The 23,189-nt window shown below is 39.2% G+C and overlaps 1 non-coding gene across 1 annotated transcript; it reads right to left on the reverse strand.

Moving 5' to 3' along the window:
- Nucleotides 1–20,536: 20,536 nt before the first annotated feature.
- Nucleotides 20,537–20,640, reverse strand: LOC112700035 (small nucleolar RNA R71). The gene has a single exon (XR_003152960.1). It is a non-coding gene; the product is annotated as a small nucleolar RNA R71 (small nucleolar RNA).
- Nucleotides 20,641–23,189: the final 2,549 nt, after the last annotated feature.

Here is a 23,189-nt window from a genome sequence, read left to right on the forward strand (position 1 = left end):
CTGAAATTGAGGGAGCTGAGCAAAAAAATCTGACTTAGGCTGAAAAAGGACTGCTAATGCTGTTGGATCCTGACCTTCCTGAACTCGGAATGGATTTTCTGGAGCTACAGGAGTCTAAATGGCGCGCTCTCAACGGCGTTGGAAAGTAGACATCCAGGGCTTTCCAGAAATATATAATAGTCCATACTTTGCGCAAGGATAGACGACGTAACTTGGCGTTAAACGCCAAGTTCATGCTGCTGTCTGGAGTTAAACGCCAGAAAAACGTCATGATCCGGAGTTGAACGCCCAAAACACGTCATAACCTGGAGTTTAACGCCAAGAAAGGCCTCCACACGTGGAAAGCTTTAGTCTCAGCCCCAGCACACACCAAGTGGGCCCCAGAAGTGGATTTCTGCACCAATTATCTTAGTTTATTCATTTTCTGTAAACCTAGGTTACTAGTTTACTATTTAAACAACTTTTACAGACATTTCTTGGACCTCATGACATTTTCAGATCTGAATTACATACTTTGTGACGGCATGAGTCTCTAAACTCCATTGTTGGGGGTGAGGAGCTCTGCAGCGTCTCGATGATTTAATACAATTCCTTTGTTTTCCATTCAAACACGCTTGTTCTTATCTAAGATGTTTATTCGCGCTTAACTGTGAAGAAGGTGATGATCCGTGACACTCATCACCTTCCTCAATCCATGAACGTGTGCCTGACAACCACCTCCGTTCTACATCAGACTGAATGAATATCTCTTAGATTCCCCAACAGAATCTTCGTGGTATAAGCCGGATTGATGGCGGCATTCATGAGAATCCGGAAAGTCTAAACCTTGTCTGTGGTATTCCGAGTAGGATTCTGGGATTGAATGACTGTGACGTGCTTCAAACTCCTGAGGGCTGGGCGTTAGTGACAGACGCAAAAGAATCAATGGATTCTATTCCGACCTGATTGAGAACCGACAGATGATTAGCCGTGCTGTGACAGAGCATAGGAACGTTTTCACTGAGAGGATGGGAAGTAGCCACTGACAATGGTGACACCCTACATAGAGCTTGCCATGGAAGGAACTTGCGTGTGAGAAGAGGATTTCAAGGAAGAGTTGAAGTCAAAGGACAAAGCATCTCCAAAACTCCAACATATTCCCCAGTCCTTTATAAACAAGTAACTCTATTGTTCTCGTTTACCTTTCCAGTCAAATCTAATAATTCCAAATAACCTTGTTGACATCCTAACTAAGATTAATAAAATAAATATTGATTGCTTCAAACCAATAATCTCCGTGGGATCGACCCTTACTCACGTAAGGTATTACTTGGACGACCCAGTGCACTTGCTGGTTAGTTGAACGGAATTGTGAAAAGAAAGTAATCAGTTAGTTAAATTAGTTCTCTTTGGCACATGCCAAAGAGCCATTAATTAAGGATCACAATTTCGTCCACCAAGTTTTTGGCGCCGTTGCCGGGGATTATTGAGTTTGGACAATTGAAGGCTTATTTTATTTCTTAGATTAGGAATATAGTATTGATGTTACAGAGTCATTAAATCTGAGTCCTTTATTCCCTTTTCAAAAATATTTTTCAAAAATATTATTTTTCTTTATTAATTGTTAATTCTTCGTGAGTCTAGTGTCTTGTTCTAAGTTTGGTGTCAATTGCATCTTTTATATTTTTCTTTGAAATTTTCGTGTGAGTGTCCTTTGTTCTTCCTTAATCTTCAAGTTGTTCTTGTCTATTTTTCTTGTTTGATCTTTAATTTTTCTTGTTCTGAGTCTTTTCTTGTTTTTCTTGTGCTTTTTCAAAACAATTGTTATATTTGCTGCCCATTTGGCTAGAATAGAAGGGTTATATTCTTGATAAGGGAGCACCAATACTTTTGAAACTCTTTTTCAAAAATAATTTTTCTTGATTTAATCTTGTGCCAAACTCTAAGTTTGGTGTTTTATTGTTAATCTTTTTTATAATTTTCGAAAATTTATTTTGATTTTCTAAAAATTTTAAGTTTGGTGTTCTATCTTTTGTTCTTGGTGTTCTTGTGAATCTTCAAGGTGTTCTTGAGTTTTTCTTGTGTCTTGATCTTAAAATCTTTAAGTTAGGTGTTCCTTGGTGTTTTCCCTCCAAAAATTTTCGAAAATAAGGAGCACTAAATTTAAAAATTTTAAGTCTTGTGCCTTTTGTGTGTTTTTCTCTTTCATCATAAAATTCAAAATTAAAAAAAAAAATTATTTTCTAACTAATTTTAAAACTACATTTTCGAATTTTTTTTCAAACTTTAATTTCAAATTTTTTTTCGAAAAAAAATTTTCATAAAAATTATATATATATTTAACTTCTTTTTATATATATTGTTTTTACTTATTCCATTTTTCTAAATCAACATATAAATTATCTCTTGTAATCCAATATGGAAGCAAGTAGGAATGAACAGTCCAAGAGGACTCTGGGGTCATATGCTAACCCCACTACTGCTTCATATGGGAGTAGTATCTGTATACCCTCCATTGGAGTTAGTAGCTTTGAGCTGAATCCTCAGCTCATTATCATGGTGCAGCAAAACTGCCAGTACTCTGGTCTTCCACATGAAGAACCTACAGAATTTCTGGCACAATTTCTGCAAATTGCTGATACAGTACATGATAAAGAAGTGGATCAGGATGTCTACAGACTATTACTGTTTCCATTTGCTGTAAAAGATCAAGCTAAGAGGTGGTTAAATAACCAGCCTAAGAACAGCATAAAAACATGGAAACAGCTGTCAGAAAAATTCCTGAATCACTATTTCCCTCCCAAACGGATGACACAGCTAAGGCTAAACATCCAAGGCTTCAAACAAGGAGATAATGAATCCCTTTATGATGCTTGGGAGAGATACAGAGAGATGCTAAGAAAATGCCCCTCTGAAATGTTTTCAGAATAGGTGCAATTAGACATCTTCTACTATGGGCTTACAGAAAAAGCTCAGATTTCTCTAGACCACTCAGCTGGTGGATCTATACACATGAGAAAAACAATTGAAGAAGCTCAAGAGCTTATTGATACAGTTGCCAGAAATCAGCATCTGTACCTAAGCAGTGAATCCTCTATGAAAGAAGAAGCTAAAACAGTAACTGCAGAACTCAGTCCAATGGATCAGGCTAATGAATTCAATCAGCAACTAGATTTTCTAACTCAGCAGCTAGCCGAATTCAAGAAAATATTACAGGAAACAAGAATGGCTAACAGGAATATGGAAGTGCAATTAAAGCAGACAGAAAAGCAACTGTCAAAACAAATAGCAGATGAATGCCAAGCAGTTCAATTAAGAAGTGGGAAAACATTAAATACCTCACTTCAAAGCAGCAGGAAACCAAGAAATGAACAAGAGGATACTCAAAATCCCTCTGAGGATAATCAGAGCCCAGAAAGGAACAAAGCTGGCGCTGAACGCCCAGACCATGCTCATTCCTGGCGTTCAACGCCAGAAACAAGCATGGATCTGGCGTTGAACGCCCAAAAAGAACATGGCTCTGGCGTTCAAACGCCAGTAACAAGCAAGGAGGTGGCGTCTAACGCCACTCCAGCTTCCACACCTGGCATTCAAATGCCAGTGGGTGATCAGTCACATACAAGTGCTGATAACAACCCTTCTAAAAAGGCTTCCCAACCCATTTCTGTAGGTAATAAACCTGCAGCAACTAAGGTTGAGGAATACAAAGCCAAAATGCCTTATCCTCAAAAACTCCGCCAAGCGGAACAGGATAAGCAATTTGCCCGCTTTGCAGACTATCTCAGGACTCTTGAAATAAAGATTCCGTTTGCAGAAGCACTTGAGCAAATACCCTCTTATGCTAAGTTCATGAAAGAGATCTTAAGTCATAAGAAGGATTGGAGGGAAACTGAAAAAGTTTACCTCACTGAAGAATGCAGTGCAGTCATTCTGAAAAGCTTACCTGAGAAGCTTAAAGATCCTGGGAGCTTTATGATACCATGCACATTAGAGGGTGTTTGTACCAAGCAAGCTTTATGTGATCTTGGGGCAAGTATCAACCTAATACCTGCATCTACTATCAGAAAGCTTGGTTTGACTGAAGAAATCAAACCAACCAGGATATGTCTTCAACTTGCTGATGGCTCCATTAAATACCCATCAGGTGTGATTGAAGACATGATTGTCAAGGTTGGGCCATTTGCCTTTCCTACTGACTTTGTGGTGCTGGAAATGGAGGAGCACAAGAGTGCAACTCTCATTCTAGGAAGACCTTTCCTAGCAACTGGCCGAACCCTCATTGACGTCCAAAAAGGGGAAGTAACCTTGAGAGTCAATGAGGAGGAGTTCAAGTTGAATGTTGTCAAAGCCATGCAACATCCAGACACCCCAAATGACTGCATGAGTGTTGATATTATTGACTCTCTGGTAAGAGAGGTCAATATGGCTGAGAGTCTCGAATCAGAGCTAGAGAACATCTTTAAAGATGTTCAGCCTGATTTGGAGGAATCAGAGAAAATAATAGAACCTCTGAAAATACCTCAAGAAGAGGAGAAACCTCCAAAACCCGAACTCAAACCATTACCACCATCCCTGAAATATGCATTTCTAGGAGAAGGTGATACCTTTCCTGTAATTATAAGTTCTACCTTAGAACCACAGGAAGAGGAAGCACTAATTCAAGTGCTAAGGACGCACAAGACAGCTCTTGGGTGGTCCATCAGTGATCTTAAGGGCATTAGCCCAGCCAGATGCATGCACAAGATCTTACTGGAGGATGACGCCAAGCCAGTGGTTCAACCACAAAGGCGGCTAAATCCAGCTATGAAAGAAGTGGTGCAAAAAGAGGTCACTAAATTACTAGAAGCTGGGATTATTTATCCCATTTCTGACAGCCCCTGGGTGAGCCCTGTCCAAGTTGTCCCTAAGAAGGGTGGCATGACAGTGGTTCATAATGAAAAAAATGAACTGGTTCCTACAAGGACAGTTACAGGGTGGCGTATGTGCATTGATTACAGAAGGCTCAATACAGCCACCAGAAAGGACCATTTTCCTTTACCATTCATAGACCAGATGCTAGAAAGACTAGCAGGTCATGAATACTACTGCTTCCTGGATGGATATTCAGGTTATAATCAAATTACAGTAGATCCCCAGGATCAAGAGAAAACGGCATTCACATGCCCATCTGGAGTATTTGCATACAGAAGGATGCCATTTGGCCTGTGCAATGCACCTGCAACCTTTCAGAGGTGCATGCTCTCAATTTTCTCTGATATGGTGGAAAAATTCCTGGAAGTCTTCATGGATGACTTTTCAGTATTTGGAGACTCATTCAGCTCCTGCCTAAACCATTTAGCACTTGTTCTGAAAAGATGCCAAGAGACTAATCTGGTTTTAAACTGGGAAAAATGTCACTTTATGGTGACTGAAGGAATTGTCCTTGGGCACAAAATTTCGAACAAGGGGATAGAGGTGGACCAAGCTAAGGTAGAAGTAATTGAAAAATTACCACCACCTGCTAATGTTAAGGCAATCAGAAGCTTTCTGGGACATGCAGGGTTCTATAGGAGGTTTATAAAGGATTTTTCAAAAATCGCCAAACCTCTGAGCAACCTGCTAGCTGCAGACACGCCATTTATCTTTGATGAAGCGTGTCTGCAGGCATTTGAAACTCTGAAAGCTAAATTGGTTACAGCACCAATCATCTCTGCACCAGACTGGACATTACCATTTGAACTGATGTGTGATGCCAGTGACCATGCCATTGGTGCAGTGTTGGGACAAAGGCATGACAAGCTTCTGCACGTCATTTACTATGCAAGCCGTGTGCTAAATGATGCACAGAAGAATTATACAACCACAGAAAAAGAGCTACTTGCAGTGGTCCACGCCATTGACAAATTCAGATCCTACTTAGTAGGATCAAAAGTGATTGTGTACACTGATCATGCTGCTCTTAAATATCTACTCACAAAGCAGGATTCAAAACCCAGACTCATCAGATGGGTGCTGCTTCTGCAAGAGTTTGATATAGAAATAAGAGACAGAAAAGGGACAGAAAATCAAGTAGCAGATCACCTGTCCCGAATAGAACCAGTGGAAGGGGCGTCCCTCCCTCTCACTGAAATTTCTGAAACCTTTCCGGATGAGCAACTGCTGGCCATCCAGGAAGTGCCGTGGTTTGCAGACATTGCAAACTACAAGGCAGTAAGATTCATACCCAAAGAGTACAGTAAGGTGCAATCAAAGAAATTAATCACAGATGCAAAGTACTATCTTTGGGATGAACCATATCTCTTTAAGAGATGTGCAGACGGAGTAATCCGTAGATGTGTGCCTAAAGAAGAAGCACAGAAGATCCTTTGGCATTGCCATGGATCACAGTATGGAGGACATTTTGGAAGTGAACGAACAGCCACAAGAGTCCTCCAAAGTGGCTTCTACTGGCCTACTCTCTATAAAGACTCCCGAGCATTTGTGCTTAACTGTGATAGTTGCCAAAGATCAGGCAACCTGCCTCACAGTTATGCCATGCCTCAACAAGGAATCTTGGAGATTGAGTTGTTTGATGTATGGGGCATTGACTTCATGGGACCTTTCCCACCATCATACTCAAACACCTATATTCTGGTGGCAGCGGATTATGTATCCAAATGGGTGGAGGCTATTGCAACACCCACTAATGACACTAAAACAGTGTTAAAATTCCTCCAAAAACATATCTTCAGCAGATTTGGTATCCCTAGAGTGTTAATCAGTGATGGGGGCACTCATTTCTGTAATAAACAGCTCTACTCTGCTCTAGTACGTTATGGAGTCAACCACAGGGTGGCTACTCCATATCACCCACAAACTAATGGGCAGGCTGAAGTCTCAAATAGAGACCTTAAAAGAATCCTGGAACGGACTGTAATTAACCGTAGAAAGGATTGGGCAAGAAGCTTGGATGATGCTCTGTGGGCATACAGAACAGCATTTAAGACCCCTATAGGGACCTCTCCATACCAGCTTGTGTATGGAAAGGCATGTCACTTGCCAGTGGAACTGGAACACAAGGCCTACTGGGCAACCAGATTCCTAAACCTTGATGCCAAGTTAGCTGGAGAAAAACGATTGCTCCAGTTAAATGAGCTAGAGGAATTTAGACTCAATGCTTTTGAAAATGCGAAAATTTACAAGGAAAAAGCAAAAAGATGGCATGATAAGAAATTGTCATCCAGAGTCTTTAAACCAGGACAGAAAGTTCTGCTATTCAACTCTAGGCTCAGATTATTCCCTGGGAAGTTAAAATCCCGGTGGAGAGGTCCATATGTAATCACAAGTGTATCACCATATGGATACATAGAACTTCAGGATAATGACTTTAACAAAAAGTTCATTGTTAATGGACAAAGAGTTAAACACTATCTTGAAGATAATTTCGAGCAAGAATGCTCAAGACTGAGATTACATTGAAGATCAGTGACAGTCCAGCTAAGGACATTAAAGAAGCGCTTGCTGGGAGGCAACCCAGCCATCTACAAAGTTTATTTACTAATTAAATAAATTTTCTTTTCTTTACAGGTTTAAGTCCAAGTATCTTCAAAGGTGAATTAGCAATTGGTTGAAGTCACAGAGTTACAGGGAAAATTGGAAGCTCACTGGCATGAAAAAAGTCAGTAAGAAATACTTTGGGCGTTAAACGCCCAAAAGAAGCACCCACTGGGCGTTTAACGCCAGTAAGGGTAGCTATCTGGGCGTTAAACGCCAGAAAGGAGCACCTTCTGGGCGTTAAACGCCAGAAAGATGCACCTTCTGGGCGTTTAACGCCAATCTGCTAGCATTCTGGGCGTTTAGAAAAACGCCCAGTAAAGAAGGACTTCCTGGCGTTCAACGCCAGAAAGAAGCATCACATGGGCGTTGAACGCCCAGGAGAAGTAACATGTGGGCGTTAAACGCCCAAACCATGCACCATGTGGGCGTTTAACGCCAGGATGGTGGGAGGAGGTACAATTTCGTTTTCTTTACATTTTTTTCAAAATTTTTATGTTTCAATTCATGATTTCTTGCATAAACATATTTTAAATTATCACTTTCAATTCCAAAAGTTTTATCCTAATTTCTAAAATCCCTTTTTCAAAAATATTAAATATATCTTAATCCATAAAGCCAAATGGCTTTCCAATTCAAGCCATCATCTTTTCAAATTTGTTTCCAACACATCATTAATTCCTTTTAAAAAAAATCCTTTTCAAAATTAAATTTCAAATTTATCTTTTAAAAGAGGATTCATATCTTTTCCTTTTTAAAAATTATATCTTTTTCTGATCATATCTTTTAAAATCATATCTTTTATCTTATCTCTTTCTGATTTTTTTTCGAAAATTTCCCACCCCCCCATCCCTTTATATTGTCTTCGGCCTCCTCCTCTACATCTTCATCCAACCCTTACTCTCCTTCTATCCCTCTTCTTTCTTCTCCTTTGCTTGAGGACAAGAAAACCTCTAAGTTTGGTGTGCTTATCCGTGATTACAAAAACATACTCACTTAAGATCATGGCTCCTAAAGGAAAGCAAACCGCCCCAAGAGGAAAGAAAGAAAGCACTCCAAAGCCACTTTGGAATCAAGGGAAGTTCTTAACTAAAGAACATTCAGACCATTACTACAAGATAATGAGTCACAGATCAGTGATCCCGGAAGTCAGATTTGATCTGAAAGAAGATGAATATCCGGAGATCCAAGAGCAAATTCGAAACAGGAATTGGGAAATTCTGGCCAATCCTGAAACGAAAGTGGGGAAGAACATGGTTCAGGAATTTTATGCTAATCTATGGCAGACAGACAGGCAAAGAATCATTGGAGCTGCTCTCTTTGACCATAAGACCTTGGTCAGAGGAAAAATCATTCATACCAATTCTGACAGGATCAGGGAGATATTCAAGATCCCTCAACTGAAAGATGACCCAGACTCCTTTAATAGGAGAATGATGAGGGTCAATAAAGGGTTGGACAAGGTTCTGGAGGATATATGCATCCCTGGAGCCAAGTGGACTACCAGTACAACTGGCATCCCAGTTCAACTCAAAAGAGAAGATCTAAAACCAGTAGCCAGGGGCTGGCTGGATTTTATTAGTCGCTCCATATTGCCCACCAGCAACCATTCTGAAGTTACCATCAAAAGAGCTGTCATGATTCACTGCATCATGTTGGGAAAAGAAGTAGAAGTCCATCAGTTGATCTCATGTGAGCTATACAAAATAGCAAACAGGAACTCTAAGGACGCCAGATTGGCCTATCCAAGCTTAATCTCTATGCTTTGCAAAGATGCTGGAGTAAAGATGGGAATAACTGAATATATCCTAATTGAAAAGCCCATTACTGGAACATCAATGATCAGACAACAGCAGCAAGAGGATGCAACCAAGAGGAGAGCACAAGAAGCCCTCCCAGAATTGCCCCAATTCGAATATTGGGAACAGCTTGAGGCTTCTATTTCCAAATTGCAAGAAGCTATGGATCAAATAAAGGAAGAACAGAATAATCAAGGTAGCATGATTTGCAAACTGCTCAAAGAACAGGAGGAGCAAGGGCGTGATTTAAGGGAGCTAAAGCGCCAAAAGTTTAATCCATAAAAAAGCACCACATATTTTAGAGGAACACCTGCTCCTCAAAACAACAGGTTGCTGAGTTTCAATTTTTTTCCTTTTCTTTTCCTGCCTTTAACTTAGTGATAGGATAATTATAGAAATTCACCTTAGGAGATATTTTAGTAGTAATTAGTATGTCTATTTTGATTTTATTTCCAATTGAGCTATAATTTATTTTTCTCATCATCATCAGGCATGAATAAAGTAGTAGATTTTTATTTTAGAATAAAGAAGTAATGTATATTTTCGAGTTCTTAATAATAAAATTTATAATTAATTATATGTGGTGGCAATACTTTTTGTTCTCTGAATGAATGCTTGAACAGTGCATAATATGTACTTTGAATTTGATGAATAATGGCTCCTGAAAGGATGAGGAACACGAAAAATATTGTTGATGATCTGAAAGATCATGAAATTGATTCTTGAAGCAAGAAAAAGCAGTTCAAAAAAAAAAATATATATATATATACACAATATTCACAAGCCATGAGTACTAGGCAAGAGTAAAAAGGATCCAAGGCTTTGAGCATCAATGGATAGGAGGGCCCAAGGAATTAAAATCCAGGCCTAAGTGGCTAAACCAAGCTGTCCCTAACCATGTGCTTGTGGCATGCAGGTTCAAGTTACAAGCTTGAGACTGAGTGGTTAAAGTCGTGATCCGAAGCAAAGGAGTGTGCTTAAGAGCTCTGGACACCACTAACTGGGGACTCTAGCAAAGCTGAGTCACAATCTGAAAAGGCTCACCCAGTTATGTGTCTGTGGCATTTTTGTATCCGGTGGTAATACTGGAAAACAAAGTGCTTAGGGCCACAGCCAAGACTCATAAAATAACTGTGTTCAAGAATCAACATACTACACTAGGAGAGTCAATAATACTATCTGAATTCTGAGTTCCTAAGGATGCCAATTATTCTGAAATTTAAAAGATACAGGGAGATGCCAAAACTGTTCAGAGACAAAAAGCTACAAGCCCCGCTCATCTAATAAGAATCTGAGCTTCATTTAAAATTCTAAAACATTATTACTTCTTTATTTCTGTTAAAACCTATTTTATTCATCTAGTTGCTTGAGGACAAGCAACAGTTTAAGTTTGGTGTTGTGATGAGCGGATATTTTGTACGCTTTTTGGGGGTAATTTCATGTAGATTTTAGCATGTTTTAATTAGTTTTTAATTAAATATTATTAGTTTTTAGACAAAAATCATATTTCTGGACTTTACTATGAGTTTGTGTGTTTTTCTGTGATTTCAGGTATTTTCTGACTGAAATTGAGGGAGCTGAGCAAAAAAATCTGACTTAGGCTGAAAAAGGACTGCTAATGCTGTTGGATCCTGACCTCCCTGCATTCGGAATGGATTTTCTGGAGCTACAGGAGTCTAAATGGCGCGCTCTCAATGGCGTTGGAAAGTAGACATCCAGGGCTTTCCAGCAATATATAATAGTCCATACTTTGCGCAAGGATAGACGACGTAACTTGGCGTTAAACGCCAAGTTCATGCTGCTGTCTGGAGTTAAACGCCAGAAAAACGTCATGATCCGGAGTTGAACGCCCAAAACACGTCATAACCTGGAGTTTAACGCCAAGAAAGGCCTCCACACGTGGAAAGCTTTAGTCTCAGCCCCAGCACACACCAAGTGGGCCCCAGAAGTGGATTTCTGCACCAATTATCTTAGTTTATTCATTTTCTGTAAACCTAGGTTACTAGTTTACTATTTAAACAACTTTTACAGACATTTCTTGGACCTCATGACATTTTCAGATCTGAATTACATACTTTGTGACGGCATGAGTCTCTAAACTCCATTGTTGGGGGTGAGGAGCTCTGCAGCGTCTCGATGATTTAATACAATTCCTTTGTTTTCCATTCAAACACGCTTGTTCTTATCTAAGATGTTTATTCGCGCTTAACTGTGAAGAAGGTGATGATCCGTGACACTCATCACCTTCCTCAATCCATGAACGTGTGCCTGACAACCACCTCCATTCTACATCAGACTGAATGAATATCTCTTAGATTCCCCAACAGAATCTTCGTGGTATAAGCCGGATTGATGGCGGCATTCATGAGAATCCGGAAAGTCTAAACCTTGTCTGTGGTATTCCGAGTAGGATTCTGGGATTGAATGACTGTGACGTGCTTCAAACTCCTGAGGGCTGGGCGTTAGTGACAGACGCAAAAGAATCAATGGATTCTATTCCGACCTGATTGAGAACCGACAGATGATTAGCCGTGCTGTGACAGAGCATAGGAACGTTTTCACTGAGAAGATGGGAAGTAGCCACTGACAATGGTGACACCCTACATAGAGCTTGCCATGGAAGGAACTTGCGTGTGAGAAGAGGATTTCAAGGAAGAGTTGAAGTCAAAGGACAAAGCATCTCCAAAACTCCAACATATTCCCCAGTCCTTTATAAACAAGTAACTCTATTGTTCTCGTTTACCTTTCCAGTCAAATCTAATAATTCCAAATAATCTTGTTGACATCCTAACTAAGATTAATAAAATAAATATTGATTGCTTCAAACCAATAATCTCCGTGGGATCGACCCTTACTCACGTAAGGTATTACTTGGACGACCCAGTGCACTTGCTGGTTAGTTGAACGGAATTGTGAAAAGAAAGTAATCAGTTAGTTAAATTAGTTCTCTTTGGCACATGCCAAAGAGCCATTAATTAAGGATCACAATTTCGTCCACCACTCACATTCACCCTTGAATTGTTTTGGTGTGCAACACCAAACTTAGCTCCTTGCAATACAGATAAATCTACTTAACTCTTTTATTGAAATAACTAGAAAATAAAAACTACCTTTGGTTGGGTTGCCTCCCAACAAACGCTCGTTTACTGTCATTAGCTTGACATGCTGTTCTTGACTTTCTTCCTCTTCCTCCAGTTTGTTAAGAGGAATGACTTCAAGTGGATAAAGGAGCTAGTTAGTGCCCCTTGTTGTGAATACCTCTTTCCAGCAAGCTTTCCCTTGTGATTGGCTTGAGTGAACTTGCTTGTTGGCTCAGGAGTTGGATTGTTCTTCGACCTTCTCTTCTTCATGGATATGGTCCTTTGTTTCTCGGTCACAATCCTCATTTTGGTGCTTGTTTCTACTGCCTTCACATCCTTGATCTCAGAACTTGGTTGTTGTTGGACAGTTGGAGTATCCTGTTCATCAAAAGCTTCCTGAATTTGTGGTTCAATGAACCCTTCCTCTTTGCAACTCTCTGTTTCATTGGAGTGTGATCTCCCTTGATTGACTTTCTCCCTTTCTTGTTCTTCTGATTCCTCCCTTGGGTTTGCCATGGTATCACTAGAAGAATTGTGGGTAGGGATTTGCTTTGATAGATATCCAATTTGTGCTTCTAGCTTTTGAATGGCAGCACCTTGATTTTGCAAGTTGGATATCACTTCTTCCTTAAAGCTTTTCAAATCGGCCACATCTCTGCCCATAGTTGCAAGCATTCCTTCCATCCTGGTTAACTGATCATGAAGTGATTGGTTCGGATTGGGTTGATGAGGTTGATTATCTTGGCTGTGATATGGTGACTGGGAGTATGTATTTTGTGTGGGCTGATAGGGTCTTTGGTTGGAGTTTTGGTAGTGGTATGACTCTTGTGTGTAGTGGAATGAGTCTTGTGGATAGTGAAATGAATTGTATGAATTTGAGAAGGAATTTTGTGCTGAGAAATGCTCAAGTGATGAAGAATTTGGATATGTAAAACTAGGAGGTGAGGTTGGATAATTAAGAGGTGATGGCTCTTGATGAATGGGGTGTGAATAAGTGAAATCTCTTTGGTTTTGATCTTCCCAGCCAAAACTTGAGTAGTGATCAAATTCACCAAAACATGGACCATTTTGCGGCTCTGGGAAGTACCCCGTTTCCTGTTCCTGATACTCCCACCCACCATGAGCATAATAACATGAATCATTCTGTGGTGGTGGAGAGTTTCTCATGAATTTTGATTGACCAAAAGATGATGGATACTCCTTTCTTTTTTGCAATGTGCTCAGTCTCAAACAATACTCATCCAAAGATAGTGGAAATCCCATAGTGAGGCAATATCACAAACAGCTAGTGGTTAGTATGCTAACAAGTGAATAAGCAAAGAAAACAAATTAAAATTTGCAGAAATTAGCAGTAATAAACTGAAACAAAAACTATTAACAAAAGAAAAGAAAAATTGCCCAATCTAGTTAACTTCCAATTGGAGAATTGTCAATCGAAAACCAATCCCCGGCAACGGCGCCATAAACTTGATGTGCATAAAGTTGATATGCTACGATTTAGGAAATTGCACGATCGGCAAAATTCCTTCCGGCAAGTGCACCGGTTATCGTCAAGTAAAAACTCACAATAGAGTGAGGTCGAATCCCACAAGGATTGGTTGAGTGAGCAATTCGGATTAGAAGTGTGTTCTAGTTGAGCGGAATCAAGGTTTAGATGAGAATTGCGGAATGTAAAATTTCATGAATTAAAGAGCGAGAAGCTAAATTGCTGAATTTAAAAGGGGATTGGGGTGATTGCATGAATTAAATTGCAGAATGTAAAGAGAAAGTGGTAGATCAGAAATGGGAAATTCATTGGGTTTCAGGAGATATTGAGATCTCCGAATCAAAACATTTCTATCTCTTCCTCAACCAATGCATTCATTGAATTTTGCTTGGCAATCTTATATGATTGGATCCCAATCCCTTGGCTCACCAATTCTCTCTAAAAACAAACAAATTTCCAATCCCTTGGTTTAAATGTTCATAAGAAGAGATGATGCTCGATCACTGATTATACCACACAGTTTCATGAACCACAATTTGGTAGGATTACATGTCACAATATCCATCCAAACTCCAATCCAATTCACTGTGAGAAAGCTTCTCTAGCATGAATCCTCCATTCCTTTCCCAAGGTTCCGAAGGATTCCAATTATGGATAGTTTCTTTCCCAAGACAACTACCCAATGGAATTAGATCGAGAAGCTTTCTAACAAAATTCAAGAGAAAAGATTGAAGAAGAAGATAAAAACTATTATTGATTCATTGAATTACAATAGAGCTCCCTAACCCAATGAAAGGGGTTTAGTGAGTCATAGCTCTGAATTCAATTACAAAGAGTATGAAAACTAGCAAAATGAAAAGAAAGTGTCAAAAGTCCCCGAAGTCTCAAAAAGTCCCCCTCAGGGGCTGGATTCCCCTTCAATCCAGTCTCTTTCAAATGCAGAAACTAAGGCCTTTAAATAGGCTCCCTAAATTACAAAATGAAAATGAAATTAAAAGCAAATTACAATCAAAAATAAACTATTCTAGATGATTCTTGTGGCCTTGGTTTGGTGTTGTTGATGGGCCTTGCTTGCTTGAAGGGTAGAGTGACATAATTGATCCAAAAAAGATAATGATCCGTTAAACTACACTCAAACGTTGCACCCCCCTTTCTTGAGTCGTCACTTTGTTCTCTTGTCAACCTTGCCAATTTGATGCCAAATATAGACTATTATACCTCGTTGGAAAGCTATGGATGTCAGCTTTCTAACGCAACTGGAAGCACCTCAATTGGATCTCTATAGCTCAAGTTATGCTTGATTGAAGGTGACAAGGTTGCTGGTTGGTTTGACAGCGTTTAAGCCAACGTTTAAGTTACTTAAACGTGCTCGAAAATGCCAATTTTGGGAGCTCAGTTGCATTGTCCACCCCATACTTCTATACATCGTTGGAAAGCTCTGGATGTCTACTTTCCAATGCAACTGGAAGCGCATCATTTGGAGTTCTACAACTCGAGTTATACTCCATGGAAGGTGAAGAGGTCTGCTGGCCTGATTGCATGTTGGTACTATGCTCTTCTATGCACATTACGGGGTTGTTTTCTCCCTCAATTTTTAGTATCCACCATTCATGCCATATATGCTTGGAAAGCTCTAGATGTCTTCTTTCCAATGCATTTTGAATCATCTCATTTGGAGTTTTGTAGCTCAAGTTATTTATGTTTGAAGAAGGCATGGTCAAGCTGTTCCATATAACACGTTTAAGCTCCAGTTTAAGCTTAAACTGGAGCTTAAACGCTGGCACTCCCTGGAGGCACAAGCTCGAGCACGTTTAAGCTCCAGTTTAAGCTTAAACTGGAGCTTAAACGTTGGAAGCATCCTGGAGCAATTCCCTTCCTGGCGTTTGTGTTCCAGTTTAAGCTTAAACTGGAACTTAAACGCCATAAATGATATCCAGGCTTCCTTCATTGATTTTTGTTGCTTCTTTGCCTAGCCTCTTCTTCCCTAAAATCATCCAAACAACTGCATCAAAGTCTTGCTAAAATTCATGAGAATTCTTCCATTCATAGCATTCAAGGAATATAACTAAAAACTCATGGAATTTGCATCAAAATCTTCATGTTTGAATGATTTAAGACAAGCATGACTATTTGGCCCAAATGATTACTTAAGGCTCAAGAAAATGCATAAAACAACTAAAAATAAAAGAAAAAGGCTAGTGAAACTAGCCTAAGATGCCTTGGCATCAGGCAGCCCAAGCCCGTAGAGATAAAGGCGATTTCTTTGAAGATAAGATGACCTCACTCAAAGATAAGATAAAGATAGGATAAGATAACTATCTTATCTCCGGAAAGGTCACTCCACACCACTATAAATATACTGGAGCACCCAGGTATAACTCAGACTCTGATTCTACTAAATACATGCTTAATACCCTTGCTAACTTAAGCATCGGAGTCTCTTGCAGGAACCCCCCACCCTCTGGGGACAAAGGATCAACACCATCACCAAATCTAGCAAGTCGGACATGACAGCTCCGACCAGCTCAGAAGATCTCGTCCGAGATCGACCTACAGTTTCAGGTAAACCCCGGAACATTGGCGCCGTTGCCGGGGACATGGAAGTCATCCCATCATCATGGCGGATGATCATGACAATGACCACACTTCAGACTTAGAAGATAGAACACCGCATAAAAACGTGGACGCCACACCAAAGGATACTTCACAACTTAACGACAAGAAGAACTCTCCAAACACGGAAGCTATAGATGCACTTCAAGATCGTTTAAAACAACTTGAAGAAGAAGCCCTACATCAACAAGAGGCCGACAAATACCTACAGAGGGAAATTAGGCGACTGATGAGCGGATAATTTATACACTTTTTGGCATTGTTTTTAGGTAGTTTTTAGTAAGTTCAAGCTACTTTTAGGGATGTTTTCATTAGTTTTTATGTTAAATTCACATTTCTGGACTTTACTATGAGTTTGTATGTTTTTCTATAATTTCAGGTAATTTCTGGCTGAAATTGAGGGACTTGAGCAAAACTCTGAAAAAGGCTGACAAAAGGACTGCTGATGCTGTTGGAATTTGACCTCCCTGTACTCAAAATGGATTTTCTGGAGCTACAGAACTCCAAATGGCACGTTCTCAATGGCGTTGGAAAGTAGACATCCAGAGATTTCTAGCAATATATAATCGTCTATACTTTATTCGAGAATTGACGACGTAAAGTGGCGCTCAACGCCAAGTACATGCTGCTGTCTGGAGTTAAATGCCAGAAACACGTCACAACCCGGAGTTGAACGCCAGAAACACGTTACAACTTGGCGTTCAACTCCAATAAAAGCCTCAGCTCGTGGATAGACCAAGATCAGCCCAAACATACACCAAGTGGGCCCCGGAAGTAGATTTATGCATCAATTACTTACTCTTGTAAACCCTAGTAGCTAGTCTAGTATAAATAGGATAATTTACTATTGTATTAGACGTCTTTTGACCACGTTTTATCTTTGGTCTCAGTTTTGTTTTATTCTTCATCTTAGGGGGCCATTGATCACGTTTTGGGGGCTGGCCATTCGGCCATGCCTGAACCTTTCACTTATGTATTTTCAACGGTGGAGTTTCTACACACCATAGATTAAGGGTGTGGAGCTCTGCTGTACCTCAAGTTTCAATGCAATTACTACTATTTTCTATTCAATTCTTCTTATTCTTATTCCAGGATATACGTTGCACTTCAACTTGATGAATGTGATGATCCGTGACACTCATCATCATTCTCACCTATGAACGTGCGTGACTGACAACCACTTCCGTTCTACCTTAGGCCGGGCGCATATCTCTTAGATTCTCCAACAGAATCTTCGTGGTATAAGCTAGATAGATGGCAGTATTCATGGGAATCCGAAAAGTCTAACCTTGTCTGTGGTATTCCGAGTAGGATTCCGGGAATCCGAAAAGTCTAACCTTGTTTGTGGTATTTTGAGTAGGATTCTGGTATTGAATGACTGTGACGAGCTTCAAACTCCTGAAGGCTGGGCGTTAGTGATAGACGCAAAAGAATCAAGGGATTCTATTCCAACCTGATTGAGAACCGACAGATGATTAGCCGTGCTGTGACAGAGCATAGGACCATTTTCACTGAGAGGATGGGATGTAGCCATTGACAACGGTGATGCCCTACATACAGCTTGCCATGGAAAGGAGTAAGAAGGATTGGATGAATGTAAAAAGAAAGTAGAGATTCGAGAGGAGCACAGCATCTCCATACGCCTATCTGAAATTCCCACCATGGAATTATATAAGTAACTATTTACTATTTTATTTTCTGTTTATTATTTATTTTTAAACTTATCATAAACCATTTAATCTGCCTAACTGAGATTTACAGGGTAACCATAGCTTGCTTCATACCAACAATCTCTGTGGGATCGACCCTTACTCACGTAATGTATTACTTGGATGACCCAATACACTTGCTGGTTAAGTTGAACGGAGTTGTGACCACACATAGTTGTGAACCATGGTATTGGCATCATGTTTTTGGCGCCATTGCCAGGGAAAGAAAAAGCAATGAATTTTACAAAATACAATAACAAATGAATCACAATTTCGTCCACCAAGTTTTTGGCGTCGTTGCCGGGGATTGTTGAGTTTGGACAACTGACGGTTCATCTTGTTGCTCAGATTAGGTAATTTTCTTTTCAAAAATGTTTTTCAAAATTTTTCTTTTCTTTTTCGTTTTTTTTCAAAACTATTTTCGAAAAAAATTAATAAAAATCCAAAAAAATTTAATAAAATCATAAAATTCAAAAATATTTTGTGTTTCTTGTTTGATTCTTGAGTCAATTTTTAAGTTTGGTGTCAATTGCATGTTTTAAAAATTTTACTTGCATTTTTCGAAAATTCCATGCATTCATAGTGTTCTTCATGATCTTCAAGTTGTTCTTGACAAAGTCTTCTTGTTTGATCTTGATGTTTTCTTGCTTTGTGTTGTTTGTTATTTTTCATATGCATTTTTCGTTTGTTAGAGTCCATGCATTAAAGATTTCTAAGTTTGGTGTCTTGCATGTTTTCTTTGCATAAAAAATTTTCAAAAATATGTTCTTGATGTTCATCATGATCTTCAAAGTGTTCTTGGTATTCATCTTGACATTCATAATGTTCTTGCATGCATTAAGTGTTTTGATCCAAAATTTTCATGTTTTGGGTCATGTTTGTGTTTTTCTCTCTCATAATTAAAAATTCAAAAAATCAAAAAAAATATCTTTTCCTGGTTTTTCTCATAATTTTCGAAAATTTGAGTTGACTTAGTCAAAAAAATTTTTTAAAATTAGTTATTTCTTACAAGTCAAGTCAAATTTTCAAAAATTTAAAAATCATATCTTTTCAAAATCTTTTTCAAAAATCATATCTTTTCAATTTTATCTTTGTTTTTCGAAAATTTTCAAAAAAAAAATCTTTTTCAAATTATTTTCAAAATCTTTTTCTTATCTTTATATCATATTTTCAAAAATTAGCTAACAAAAAATGTGATTGATTCAAAAATTTGAAGTTTGTTACTTTCTTGTTAAGAAAGGTCCAATCTTTACATTCTAGAATCTTATCTTGTAGTTTCTTGTTAGTGAAGTAAGTAATTTCAAATTTTTGAATTAAATATTTTTATCTTTTATCATATCTTTTTCAAAAATTTTATCTTTTTCAAAATTTGATTTCAAAATATCTCATCTAACTTCTTATCTTCTAATCTTTTCAAATTTGATTTTAATATCTTTTTCAACTAACTATTTGACTTTTTGTTTGTTTCTTATCTTTTTCAAAACCACCTAACTACTTTTCCCTCTCTAATTTTCGAAAATATCTCATCTCTTTTTCAAAAATTCTTTTTTTTTTGTTTTAGATTTTAATTTTAATCTTATCTTATCTCTAATTTTCGAAAATTACTAACCCCTTTTTAAAATTATTTTCAAATTTTCTATCTCTTCCCTCTCATTCTATTTAATTATTTAATTACTAACACTTCTCTTCACCTCTCTTCATCTAAATATCCGAACCCACTCTTCATCACTCTTCTCCCCTTCTTTTTCTACTAACATAAAGGAATCTCTAAACTGTGACATAGAGGATTCCTCTTTCTTTTCTTGTTTTCTTCTCTTTCATATGAGCAGGAACAAGGACAAAAGCACTCTTGTTGAAGCTGATCCTGAACCTGAAAGGACTTTGAAGAGGAAACTAAGAGAAGCTAAATTACAACAATCCAGAAGTAACCTTTCAGAAATTTTTGAACAAGAGAAGGAGATGGCAGCCGAACCCAATAATGATAATGCAAGAAGGATGCTTGGTGACTTTACCAAACCCACATCCAAATTTGATGGAAGAAGCATCTCCATTCCTGCTATTGGAGCAAAAAATTTTGAGCTGAAACCTCAGCTAGTTGCCTTAATGCAACAAAACTGCAAGTTCTATGGACTTCCATCTGAAGATCCTTATCAGTTTTTAACTGAATTCTTGCAGATTTGTGAGACTGTTAAGACGAATGGAGTAGATCCTAAAGTCTACAAGCTCATGCTTTTCCCTTCTGTTGTAAGAGACAGAGCTAGAATATGGTTGGATTCACAACCTAAGGATAGCCTGGACTCCTGGGAGAAGCTGGTCACGGCCTTCTTGGATAAATTCTTTCCTCCTCAAAAGCTGAGCAAGCTTAGAGTGGATGTTCAGACCTTCAAACAAAAAGATGGTGAATCCCTCTATGAAGCTTGGGAAAGATACAAGCAGTTGACCAAAAGGTGTCCATCTGACATGTTTTCAGAATGGACCATATTAAATATATTCTATTATGGTCTATTTGAATTTTCGAAAATGTCATTGGACCATTCTGCAGGTGGATCCATTCACCTAAAGAAAACACCTGCAGAAGCTCAAGAACTCATTGACATGGTTGCAAATGACCAATGCATGTACACTTCTGAGAGGAATTCTGTGAATAATGGGACACCTCAAAAGAAGGGAGTTCTTGAAATTGATGCTCTGAATGCCATATTAGCTCAGAACAAAGTGTTGACTCAGCAAGTTAACATGATTTCTCAAAGTCTGAATGGATGGCAAAATGCATCCAACAGTACTAAAGAGGCAGCTTCTGAAGAAGCTTATGATCCTGAGAACCCTGCAATAGCAGAGGTAAATTACATGGGTGAACCTTATGGAAACACCTATAACTCATCATGGAGAAATCACCCAAATTTCTCATGGAAGGATCAACAAAAGCCTCAACAAGGCTTTAATAATGGTGGAAGAAATAGGCTTAGTAATAACAAGCCTTTTCCATCATCTTCTCAGCAACAGACAGAGAATTCTGAACAAAACACTTCTAATTTAGCCAATCTAGTCTCTGATCTGTCAAAAGCCACTTTCAGTTTTATGAGTGAAACAAGATCCTCCATCAGAAATCTGGAGGCACAAGTGGGCCAGCTGAGTAAGAAAGTCATTGAAACTCCTCCCAGTATTCTCCCAAGCAATACAGAAGAGAATCCAAAAGGAGAGTGCAAGGCCATTGATGTGATCAATATGGCTGAATGCACAAGGGAGGAGAAGGACGAAAATCCTAGTGAGGAAGACCTCCTGGGACATCTCTCAAGCAAGAAGGAGTTTCCTATTAAGGATCCAAAGGAATCTGAGGCTCATATAGAGACCATAGAGATTCCATTAAATCTCCTTCTGCCATTCATGAGCTCTGAAGACTAGTCTTCCTCTGAAGAGGATGAAGATGTGACTGGAGAGCAAGTTGCTCAATATTTAGGAGCTATCATGAAGCTGAATGCCAAGTTGTTTGGTAATGAGACTTGGGAAAGTGAACCTCCCTTGCTCATTAGTGAACTAGATACCTGGATTCAGCAAATTTTACCTCAAAAGAAACAAGATCCTGGCAAGTTCTTAATACCTTGTACCATAGGCACATTGACCTTTGAAAAAGCTCTATGTGATCTGGGGTCAGGGATAAATCTTATGCCACTCTCTGTAATGGAGAAGCTGGGGATCATTGAGGTACAACCTGCCTTGTTCTCATTACAATTGGCAGACAAGTCATTAAGACAAGCTTATGGAGTAGTAGAGGACGTGTTAGTAAAGGTTGAAGGCCTTTACATCCCTGCTGATTTCATAATCTTAGACACTAGGAAGGAAGAGGATGAGTGTATCATCCTTGGAAGACCTTTTCTAGCCACAGTAGGAGCTGTGATAGATGTCAACAGAGGTGAATTAGTCCTTCAATTGAATGGGAACTACCTTGTGTTTAAGACACATGGCCATCCCTCTGTCACAAAAGAGAGTGAGCACAAAGAGCTTCTCTTAGTTCAGAGTCAAGAAGAGCCCCTACAGTCAAACTCTAAGTTTGGTGTTGGGAGGCCACAACCAAACACTAAGTTTGGTGTTAAGACCCCATATCCAAACTCTACGTTTGGTGTTGGGACTATACAACATTGACCTGATCACCTTGTGGCTCCATGAGAGCCCACTGTCAAGATAATGACATTAAAAGAGCGCTTGTTGGGAGGCAACCCAATTTTATTTATCTAATGTTTATTTTATTTTATTGTTATTTTGTGTTTTATTAGGTGCATGATCATGTGGAGTCGCGAAAAAAATATAAAAATTAAAAACAGAATCAAAAAAATAGCAGAAGAAAAATCACACCCTGGAGGAAGGACAGACTGGCGTTCAACGCCAGTAAGGAGCATCTGGCTGGCGTTTAACGCCAGAACAGAGCATGAATCTGGCGCTGAACGCCAGAAACAAGCAACATTCTGGCGTTTGAACGCCAGGAATGTGCCTTGAGAAAAGCTGGCGCTGAACGCCAGTAACAAGCATGGAACTGGCGTTCAACGCCAGAAACATGCTACACATGGGCGTTGAACGCCCAGAACATGCTTCACATGGGCGTTGAACGCCCAGAACGTGCACAACCTCGGCGTTTAAAAGCCAGAATGGTATGCAAAGGCATTTTGCATGCCTATTTGGTGCAGGGATGTAATTTCTTGACACCTCAGGATCTGTGGACCCCACAGGATCATCTCAGGATCTGTGGACCCCACAGGATCCCCACCTAACATATTCTCACCTTACCTCCTAATCCTATAACACTCTTCCCCAAAACACACTTCCCAACAACGTCAATCTCTCTCTTCCCCATAAACCCCACCCACCTTCAAAATTCAAAAAAAAAACTTTCCCACCCAAACCCACCCTAAATGACCGAAACTACATCCTCTCCCCTCCCTATATATACCCTTCCATTCTACTTCATTTTCACACAACACAAACCCCCTCTTCTACACCTTGGCCGAATCCATCTCTC

The sequence above is a fragment of the Arachis hypogaea genome, chromosome 6, assembly GCF_003086295.3.
Source record: "Arachis hypogaea cultivar Tifrunner chromosome 6, arahy.Tifrunner.gnm2.J5K5, whole genome shotgun sequence".
NCBI lineage: Eukaryota > Viridiplantae > Streptophyta > Magnoliopsida > Fabales > Fabaceae > Arachis > Arachis hypogaea.